Source organism: Canis aureus, chromosome 7 (genome assembly GCF_053574225.1).
Source record: "Canis aureus isolate CA01 chromosome 7, VMU_Caureus_v.1.0, whole genome shotgun sequence".
NCBI lineage: Eukaryota > Metazoa > Chordata > Mammalia > Carnivora > Canidae > Canis > Canis aureus.
Window position 1 is genome coordinate 60,099,409 of NC_135617.1, and position 11,340 is coordinate 60,110,748.

Below are 11,340 nucleotides of genomic sequence, written 5' to 3' on the forward strand. Positions count from 1 at the left end.
CCCCTAGCTGCTGCATTTAGGAATAGCCAGCCCAGTGTCTGTTCAGTAGGTAGAGAAAAGAAATATGGGTTCTGACAACAGACCGTGTGACATCTCGTTTGGCCACTCACTAGCTGTGTGACGGTGGGCAAGGTAGCTTACCTCTCTGAGACTTAGTTTTCTTATCTGCTAAATGCGGGTGAAGCTCTTATTACACAACCCAAGTTCCTCATCCCGGTGTGCAAGGCCCTGCCTGACCCATCTCTGGCCCCCATCCCGGTAGCTCACCACGCTCCAGCCACAGCAGCCCCACACACTCTTCATTCTTGAACACCTTAAGTCCTTTCTTACCTCCAGGCCTCCGTACCTGCTGTTCTCTGCCTGGAATGCTTTTCCTTCTCCTCCGCCTCATTTCCAATGTCGCCTCCTCAGAGAGGCCCTCTGCAACCACCCCCTGAGTCGCCGGCTCCACTCTGCTTTGTCCCACCTTCTGTTTATTTTCTTCCAGGGCTTACCCCAGTTTAGAATTTTCCTACTTTTTTGGCTTGGTTATCAGCTCTCGAGCTTCTGAGGATGAAGCTTTTGTCTCTGGGATTGTGGGATTGTGGGAGATGACCAGACTCGATAAGTGTTAGCCCTGGCTTTGCCTCTTCATCTGCTCGTCGTTGGGGAGCCATGCAGGGCAGGGAGTCTGGCTCTTTGATGATTGCATTCTTAGCACAGAGCACCAGGCCTGGCCCAGAGTAGGCCCTTAGTCCATGTTTGCTATCTGTCCGCCTATACTTGTTCTTTCTTCCTTCCTTCCTGTTTTTTTTTTTTTTTTTAAGATTTTATTTATTTATTCATGAGAGACACAGGGAGAGAGAGAGAGGCAGAGACACAGGCAGAGGGAGAAGCAGGCTCCCAGCAGGGAGGCTGATGTGGGACTCGATCCCAGGACCCCGAGATCACACACTGAGCCAAAGGCAGACACTCTCACTGAGCCACCCAGCTACCCCCGGCTTGTCCCTTCTTAAGCCAAACTAGAGTTCTGGTAAATGGGGGAGTGCCATGGCTCCATGTCACCCTCTTCACTGCTGGAAGACAGGCCCCTGGTGCCAGGATGCAGGAAGCGGTCTCAGAGCCCTGGCCTCTGTGACAGTCTGGAATCAGTCTGCTGCTGTGGGGACAAGGTGCTGGAGAGAGCCACCCGGGTAGAGATGGACCCCAGGGGCCCCAGTGTCCTCCCACCCGCTGAGCAAGTGAGGCAGGATTCACCTTCTTCCAAAAGAGAGGGACTTGAGGGGGCAGGTGAGGCAGGACTATGCTCCTCAGATTTGAGGATGTACCAATAAATTTTAAAAAGTCATTTTGGGAGCTGACATAAGAGTTGCTGGCATCTCATTTTGTCAAATAAGGAGATAAGATAATTTTAAAAATTAATTTCTTCTTATTATTTTTTAATTTCTTATTATTGTATCCTAAAAAATGAACATTGGGGCATGTAGGTAGCTTAGTCCATTAAGTGTCTGACTCTTGGCTTCTGCCCAGGTCGTGACCTCAGAGTTGGGGGATTGAGCCCTGTGTCAGGCTCTGAACTGGGCATGGAATTTGCTTGTCTTTCTCCCTTTGCTCCTACCACTCCTTCAGACTTTTTAAAAAAGATTTTATTCATTTATTCATGACAGAGAGAGAGAGAGATAGAGAGAGAGAGAGTCTGAGACACAGGTAGGGGGAGAAGCAGGCCCCACGCAAAAAGCCCGATGTGGGACTCGATCCCGGGACCCTGGGATCATGCCCTGAGCCAAAGGCAGACACTCAACTGCTGAGCCACCCAGGCGCCCCCCGACACAAATAAAAAAAAATCTTTAAAAAATTAGTATTTTAATACGAAAAAAAAGAGAGAAAGTATACTCTTTCCCTAGAAAGGTTTGTAGGAAAAAAATAAATAAATAAAATAAAAATAAAAAGGTTTGTAGGCATTCTTACACTGACATTTTGGGCTGTGGACAGGTAAAATTTATTATTATTATTTTTAAAAGACTTATTTATTTTAGAGAAAGGTGGGGGAGGAACAGAGGGAGAGGGAATCCCCAGCAGGCTCCACACCCCAGCACAGAGCCTGATGCAGGATTCAATCCCACAACCCTGAGATCATGAACTGAGCTGAAACCAAGAGTTGGATGCTCAACCGACTGAGCCACCCAGGCACCCTGAGAGCTGCTCCTTCTTATCCCCATTTTCCAGATGAGAAAACTGAGGCCCAGAAAGGCATAGTGGATATCCAAGGTCACATAGCCAATGGTGGAGTCAGCATTTATATCCAGGTCTCTCTGAACTCAAGGCCCAAGCTTTTATCTCTCCAGTGGACTGAGGCACAGAAATGTTTAAAAACAATTCGGGTCCCAAATTTGTCAGCATAGTATCTGACAGATATGTGTTTTAGGGACGCTTGAGTGGCTCAGTGGTTGAATGTCTGCCTTCGGCTCAGGGTGTGATCCTGGGATCCTGGGATCAAGCCCCACCTCAGGCTCCCTGCATGGAGTCTGCTTCTCCCTCTGCCTGTGTCCCTGCCTCTCTCTGTGTCTCTCATGAATAAATAAATAAAATAAAATAAAAATACACGTGTTTTATCTGTTCTTTCTGTCTCAAAACACTGGAACTAACCCGGTGTGGGCCAGCCCCAGGCCTGTGGATGGAAGGGTCAACTAGTAATCTGGCCAGGCCCTACCCTTAAGTAACATTTTTTAAAGATTTTTTTTTTTAATTTCCGTACACCGAAGTGTGCGGAATTCAGTTGCATTTGGTATGTTATCAAGGTTCTGCAACACCACTGCTATGTAGTTTCTGTACCCATTGGATGGCCCCTCCCCATTCCTCCTCCCCCAACCCCTGGCAACTGCCCATTTACGCTTCGTCTCTATGAATTTGCCCATTGTGGACATTTCATACAAATGGCATCTTGCAACACGTGGCCTCCTGAGACTGACTTCTTGGACTCAGCATAATGTTTGCAGGGTTCGTCCACATTGTAGCACGCAGCATCACAATGTTCCTGATTATGGCTGAATAGTACTCCATCGTATGGATATACCATATTTTGTTTCCTCCTCTGTCACTCGATGGACATTTAGGGTGTTTGTACCTTTTAGCTATTGTGAATTGTGCTGCTACGACATTCCTGTGCAAGTTTCTTTTGGACACCTGTTCTTGATTCTTTTGGTACATACGAGGAGTGGAATTGTTGGGATCATATGGCGATTCTATGTTTAACTTACTGAGGGACCGCCAGACTGTTTCCACAGCAGCTGCATCGTTCTCTGCTCTCGGCAGCAGGGTGTGAGGATTCCAATTTCCCCACCTCCTTGCCAACATTGCTTTATTTTCCTTTTTATAGCCATCCTAGTGGGTGTGAAATGGTATCTCATTGTGGTTTTGGATCGTGTTTTCCTAATGACTAATGACATTAATCATCTTTGCCTTTACCTCTTTGGGGGCCCCCTCCTGCAGGTTCCGTGCCCCCTGCATGCCTCAGTTTCCATGTGTCCATGTTGGGATATCATCAAGGGTTGGTGTGAGGGTGAAATGAATGACTTCTGCAAAGAACTTAGAACCTGTGCCAGATCCAGATCATGTCAGGCAGCTCCAGACCCAGCTGTGCTCAGCTAGGGGAGAGGCTGCTGCTTGAGGGACCCTCCTGGCTCTGACCAGCTGTGACTCTGCAGGGTAGGTTAGAGCTGTTGCCCTCTGCTCAGCAGTCTGCACCTCTCTGCCTCCACCATCCTGTTCTCCACAGGGATGTGTGACCCTTCAGAGGCTGGGCTGGGACTGGTTTCCCGTCAACCAAGAAGATATTTCTGGAATGTAGCAGATTCCCTGAGGCCCCTTTTCCATTTTTGTGTATGCTCCCTGCCCTCTGTGTGCTTTCTCTTCTGTGGGCTCTCTCTTTCCAGACTACACTCAGCTACTGCAGTGTAGTGGAAATGCCTGGAAGTTTGCACTCTCCCCCCAAAAGTGGCCCTTAATACAGACCAAAAAGCATAGATAATAAATTTATTTTTTATTTTTAATTAAAAAAAATTTTTTTTTTACGATAGTCACAGAGAGAGAGAGAGAGGCAGAGACACAGGCAGAGGGAGAAGCAGGCTCCATGCACTGGGAGCCCGACGTGGGATTCGATCCCGGGTCTCCAGGATCGCGCCCCGGGCCAAAGGCAGGCGCCAAACCGCTGCGCCACCCAGGGATCCCGATAATAAATTTTAAATGAAAAAAAAAAAAAAAAAAAAAAGGAAGTGGCCCTTAGCCAATGACTGGGGTACAGGTGAGAGAGGGGTCAACTCCCTTGCCTGGCATGGGGAGAACCCTGAGGTGTAGGGTGCACTCCAGAGTCCCCCATGGGACAGGCTGAAGCCAGACTCTGCACCCTCGGCCCTCCTGCGCCCCCCAGTCAGTCCCTCTTCAGTGTCCCCCAGGAGCATTGCCTTAAGAAATCACTGAGCTAGGACTTCCCATCTTGACCTATCTTGACCCAAAACCTGGAGCACCTGTGTACCAAGCCCCTGCAAAATGCTGAGATAGATGGTGATAAAGTGTGGTTCCTTCCCCCAAAGAGCTCACAGGGCTAGTGCTGATAGCAGTAGTAAGGTTAATGGCCCATGTTGCACACCTACTGTGTGCCAGGCATCAAGCTGACTGTTTTATGTACTTTTTTTTTGTTTCGTTTTTAAGATTTTATTTATTTATTTGAGAGAGAGCGAGAGAGAGCCTGAGCAGGGGGAAGGGCAAAGGGAGAAGCAGACACCCCACTGAGCAGAGAACCCAATGCTGGACTCAATCCCAGGACCCCAGAATCAAAACCTGAACCAAAGGCAGATGCTTAACCGACTGAGCCACCCAGGCAGCCCCTGCTTTATGTACCTTACTTCATTAAAACCCTGTTGGGACAGCTGTGTGGCTCTGTCCATTAAGTGTCCCACTCTTGGTTTCAGCTCAGGTCTTGATCTCAGAGTTGTGAGTTCAAGCCCTGCATCAGGCTCTGCATTTAGCAGAGAGTCTGCTTGGGATTCTCTCTCTTCTCTCTCTTCCCCTCCTCTTCCTTGCACACACACATTGTCTCTCTTTAAATAAATAAAATCTTTAAAAAAAACCCAAAGAACCAAACCCTGTAACCCTCTGTCAGGGGATGGTATTGTCAGCACGACCTTACAGATGAGAAAACCCAGGCCCAGAGTTTCTCATGTAACTAATATGGTCTGGCATCGCACAGCTTAGAAGTGGCAGTGCTCACCCAGAGCCCCAGCGTGTTGGCCCCTAAAAGCCCATGCTCCTGACTGACCACTGCACTGTGTGTCCTTTCTTTGTAGAGGGCCAAGCTTCAGGGGGAGGGGATGCGCCAGCTGCTCCCATTCAGCAGAGGACAGAGCTTCTGCAGGGCTGCGCTGTGACTGGTCATCAGGATCCTTCACAAGTAATTTGTTACTGATCTTGGTTAACTTTCTGTGACTTATTTTATTTTATTTTACTTTTTAAAAGATTTTATCTATTTATTCATGAAAGACACAGACACAGGCAGAGGGAGAACCAGGATCCCTGTGAAGAGCTCGACGTGGGACTTGATCCCTGGACCCTGGGATCACGCCCTTAGCCAAAGGGCGTGCTCAACCACTGAGCCGCCCAGGTGTCCCTTGTGACTGATTTTAATTAAGAAGAAAAAAGAAAGGGTAGCCCGGTGGCTCCACCTTCAGCCCAAGGTGTGATCCTGGAGACCCAGGATTGAATCCCACATCGGACTCCCTGCATGGAGCCTGCTTCTCCCTCTGCCTGTGTCTCTGCCTCTATGTGTGTGTGTGTGTCTCTCACGAATAAATAAATTTTAAAAATCTTTAAAAAAAAAAAAAAGAAAAGAAGAAAAAAAGTAAATTCAAGCCCACCTCTCTGATACAGTCGCTCCCTGCTCATTTACCTTCCACTCTGCTTTCCAGAGCAAGAGAAGAGTGGAGGCCCCACCCTGTGGCAGCGCAGGTTGCCCTAGGTGAAGACCCCATCCCATGGGTGGTGGTATAAACAGGGTGCCAGCTGCTGCTGTGCCTGTCTCTGCACCATCTGAGCCCCCAGGAGCAGTGCCTCAGGCTTTCATGGAGGAAGGAGGTATGGCTCTTGGCCCAGGCCCCTTTGTGATAGAGGGCTCCCCTCTCCACTGCTGTCAATAACCACCAGACCCTTGGGAAATCAGAAGTACTGTCTCAGGAGAAGCCAGGCTGCTGCTCTTGGAGAGTGTCCTGGGGTGAGCACAGGCTCAAGGCAGATTGTGTGGGATCAAATCCTAGCTCTGCTGTTTACAAGCTGAGTGACTTTGGGAGAGTTACTTAATCACTTGATAGCTCAGTTTTCCCATCTGTAAAGTGGGGACAATGATCGCACTGGCCCCTTAGGATTGTTGTGAGAATTAATTGAGATAATATATCATAAGGCAGGTAGAACTCTGCCTGTACGCAGCAGGAACTATACAAGTGTTGACTGCTATTGCTACTGTCACAAGAGTGTCCAGGCCTGGCTAAGATTCCTGATCACCCGGCAGCCCCTGATAAAGCCCCTGAATCTGGACATGCTCTCCTAGGCAGCCTTCCCTCGTCCCCTCTGTGTTCCTGGGGGTGGGGGACGGGAGGAGAAAGCCTCCTACCTCCTTCTTTCCCCAGCCCTCTCCTCTCTGGCTTGCATCTTACCCATGCGGGTTCCTGGTGATTCTCTGAGTCAGAGGCCCTAGCAGTGGGGCTGGGGGCCGAAGGAGATGGTCCCAGGGACACCACCCTAACTCTGGACAAGGGCACTCTTATTAGCCTACAGGCCTCATAGTGAGTGAGTGCGCAGCCGGCCAGCTCCTTCCCCTGGTCCTGGTGACAGTATGACTGTTTTTTTTTAAGATTTTATTTATTTATTCATGAGAGAGAGAGAGAGAGAGGCAGAGACACAGGCAGAGGGAGAAGCAGGCTCCATGCAGGGAGCCCGACATGGGACTCGATCCCCGGTCTCCAGGATCACGCCCTGGGCCAAAGGTGGCGCTAAACCACTGAGCCACCAGGGCTGCCCATTATGGCTGTTTAAGAAACATTGCCTCATTTAATCCTCAAACTCACTGGTGATTCTGATCCTCATCATACAGGTGTGGAGGCAGAGGCAGCAAGAGGTGAGTAACCACAATATGAACAAAGGGACTTGATCAGGGAGGCACTGGGCTAGCAGAGGCTTCTCCCCCCCGCCCCCAATGATAACTGGACTCACGGGGCATTTCCTCTGTTCCAGGCAGACGCTGTTAAGGTGAGGCACCTAGGCCACAAGCAGTTACAGCCAGAACCAGAGCCAAGTCTGCTTAGATGTGGTACCAGTCCCTGACCACTGGGCCTCAGTGATGAGGTCTAGGTTCCAGGGCTCAGCCCTTGGTGCCAGGACCGTGCCTCTGTCCACATGTGGCCCCTGGCTAGATAGACAGGCTGAGAAGATATAGGAAGGCCTTGACCACTCAGAGGGTAGGGAGGGGGCTGTGTCTCCCCTATCAGACTGGGGGGACTCCCTGAGGTCAGGGGCTGGTCTCTTCAAATGATAAACTCTCTTACTGGGAATGTTATCTTTTTTAAAGTTGCTGTTAGAGAAGCTCGCAAACCTACAAAAAAGTAGAGAATAGAGCATGATCAACTCCCATAACACCCATCCCCAGACTCAGCAGCTATCGGTTCATAGCCTGTCTGGTTTCATCAACTCCCCATCCACTCTCTCCTGCCCCTCTCTTAGGTGCTTTGGAAGCACACCTCAGGCTGCATGCATACCATTTCACAGATTTTTTCTGCATGTTCATCCAAAGAGAAAGACTCTTTTTCAAGAAAAGGACAAAACCCCCTTAATTATGGAGACTTTTGTGAAGGAAAGGACTCGCTTCTCATTTCCTCCTTGTATCCAGCTTGGGGGGTGGAGGGGCATTGCTCTAGATTTGAGGTTCCTTCTGCTTCCATTTCCAGGGAACAGAAGATGCAGGTGGGCTCTGAGTGTGCAGTGGGTTGATTTTCTGCCAGCAGAGGGCAGGGGCCACCTCTGTGGGCAGCCAGGCTCTGACGCACCTGCATGAGGTCCTGGCTCCACCTGCGGCCTGAGTTGAGGACTTTGGGACCGCCCTCTTTGTGGCCCCCAAGGGCACTGAGTGGGCATCACTGGCTTGTCTTGTTTTGTGTGTTTATACCTTACAACCCCTCATAGTGTTGGATGTGGGTCTTTCCATTTGTAAGTTTCCTGCAAGTGGGCACTGCTACTTTGAAAAAAGAATTTAAAAAAAAAAGGAAAGAAAAATCAATTATTTTTAACTTTGGTGACTGTCATTGTGTTCATTGTGTTATAACCTTCATTCAGCACTATATTTCTTTTAAAGATTTTATTTATTTATTTATTTATTTATTTATTTATTTATTTATTTATTTATTTATTTGAGAGAGTGCGTGCACATGAGTGGTGGGGAGGGGCCTCCCCACTGAGCAGGGAACCCAATGCGAGGCTCCATCCCAGGACTCCGAGATCATGACCTAAGCTGAAGACAGATGCTTAACCGGCTGAGCGGCCCAGGCGCCCCAACCTAGCACCGTTTTAAAGATCTAACCTTGTGGCTCCAAACTGCTGTTTTATGTCTCATGATGTGCAGCCCGGCAATTTTCTGCCCACCCCCCTCATGGGGACGAGCTGTGGGGCTCTCCCTGCCTGGCTTGTGGGGACCTGGCTGAGATGCCTTGGATGAAGTCATGAGTGGCATGGCCGGGTCACAGGGCACCTTGTATTTCATTTGATTAAGTACGGCCAACCAGAGTCCACCGGGTGCCGCCTAGCCTGCACCCACCGTGCAAAGGGCTCCCGTGTCCCCACATCCCCACCAGTGCTGGGCTTTATCCAGCTTTCTCATTTTTGCCTATCCATTGGAGGTAAACGATGTCTGGTGATTTTCAGTACCTCTTTTCATGTATGTTTGCTTTTGGGGTCTTGTCTCCTTTCACTGCCCGTTCATGTCTCTTGCCCATTTTGGGGGTAGGGTTGCTGTCCTCTTGTTGCTCTGCAGATGCTCCCGTGTCGTCTTGTCTAGATACTAATCCTTTGCGGGTTCTGACATGGCCAGCATCCGCCATCACTCTGTCATCTTCGGGCACTTTGAAACCTAACTCCTCTCCCTCCTGCCGGCCACCCGGCTCCTTTCTGAGTGGATGGCACAGGTGAGGCCCTTCTCACTGTCTCTGCCCTTTTGGTAAATGCCAGGCATCCGGGACAGGGTACATCCTGCACCAGGAGCTTGCTCTTAGCACAGGGCTCAGGCCCGGGGGAGGGAGGAACTGGCCAGGACGGGACAGCAGCTGCCTCAGCTCCCTGTCCCTGCTTCTCGGATGCCCTTGCCCCTGGTAAGTCTGGGTCCAACCAGTTCCTTCATTCACACACATCAGCACTAGGCTAGGCTGGAGCATGATATGGGTTCTGGGTCCTCCAACTTGATTAAGACCCTGCTCCCTCCCTGGCCTCAAAAGCTTCAGTTTAGTAGAGGGAAAAAAACACACCCATTGGCCATGGAGGTGGCTCGTGGAAGCCTGAGAGAGAGCACTCCAGAACCCAACTTGGACTGCTGCCATAGCTGGTCAGGGAGGGCTTCCTAGAGGAGGTACCTTTGGTCTGGGCTTCAGGGGAGCATGGGCATTCTCCAGGGCTCATCAAGGTCTTAGTTAAAGCCCTTAGTGGGAATGGGAGTGGAGCTTTTCACCTTTATTTCCAGGGAATATGATTTCTAGGTCTTTCCCTTTCATAGAGTTGAGGGGATCTTTGCCCCTAGCTTCTTCTGAACAGCGGCCAGGATGACTCACAAGGGAAAGGAGACTGCCTTGGGGATTAGCAGATCTGTCTTCTTGGACTGACCTTGGGTAAGTTCCTTTTCCTCTCTGGACCTAGGCCTCCTCATGTGGATGATGAGGACCTGGGGTAGAGAGAAACTCTCCCAGGACCCTTCAGAATCCCTGGAATGATGCCAGCATGGCAGCAGTGTCTGTCTTACCCTCTTCTTCACCCCCTATAGCCTTCAGGGGAGGCTGCCCTGGGTCCATGGCCATGGGTCCTTCTCTCTTTTGGAAGCTCCCTTTCTACCAGACCCAGGGCAGGCTTGACTTCTTTTTCAGGGTTTGCTCTCAGACCCTCTTGGATTTTCCTTGCAACAGCTCCCATGAGTTGAGCAAGTCCCATGTGTTAGGCTGTAGGCTTGCTGTTTTACTTCATTTACTTTTCACAAGTCTGTGTGGGGCGTACTGTTATAGCAAGGGGCTCAGAGAGAGTAACCCATCTTCTCAAGGTCACCTAGCTTATAAGTGGCAGGACAAGGATTCCAACCCAGCTCTGCTTGTTCCAGGGTCCATTTCCTCTGCCTATGCCCCTACGGTTCCTCCCTTTCCTAAATTCCAGCTGCCCTGTTAACATTCCCTGACCTAGCCTTCTCTATACTTCTTCTTGATTCCAAAACTTGACCTCACACAGACACTTCCACCTTTCCCAGATCCACTCCTCCTTTCCCCTCTGCTATCCACCCCCCCCTTTGCCCCCTTTCCTGCTAGAGCCTTGTTAGCACTTCCAGGCCTCTCGTTGTTACTCTATATCTCCCTGGAGTGCACCCAGGAGTGGGTGCCTGCACTGGAGCCAGAGGGATCCCTGAGGCTCCTCATTAGGCCCCAGCCCTGCAGCATATGCTAGCCCTGAGGAGGGGCTAAGGTGGGGCCTCTAGGCCTCACGTCACTTAGGGTCACTCACTTTCCTGAGGTTGAACAGGGTGAGCCACGGAGGAGGTCACGCTCTAGGGCCCAGCAGGGGTGGAGATCTGGATCCTGGCAGCTGGCCTGGCATGTGCCCGAGGTGGCCAGCCTGAAGGTACGTGCTTGTCCTGCTGGAAGCTGCTGGGTTATCAGAGGGGAGTGAATGAGCTGGGACACCCCGTCTCCTAGGACGTGCAGGGACTCATGCCACCTGGGAGTGTGTGTGAGTGTGCACATGCATGTACTGGCTGTGGTAGTCCCCATTGCCAGGCCTGGCCCCTGAGGAGGGGTGGTGGGAGTTCTGGGTTCAACACTTGACTCCTCTGCATCTAACAAATTCAGCATAGTGTCTGGAACCCAGCAGGCCTCTGACTCATCTGCACTATTATTTTTATAGCTAGGAGCCTAAATCACATTTTCTTCTCCCCTGGGCAAAGCCTGTCTCCCACATTTGAACCCCAGCTGGTGGAAAGCTGGGAGTGGGTGCGTGAAGTGGGTGCTGTGCTGGAAGCACCGCTACCCAGGCTGTGTCCCAAAGCCACCTCTCTCCTAGATGGAAAGGCATTCCCCCTCT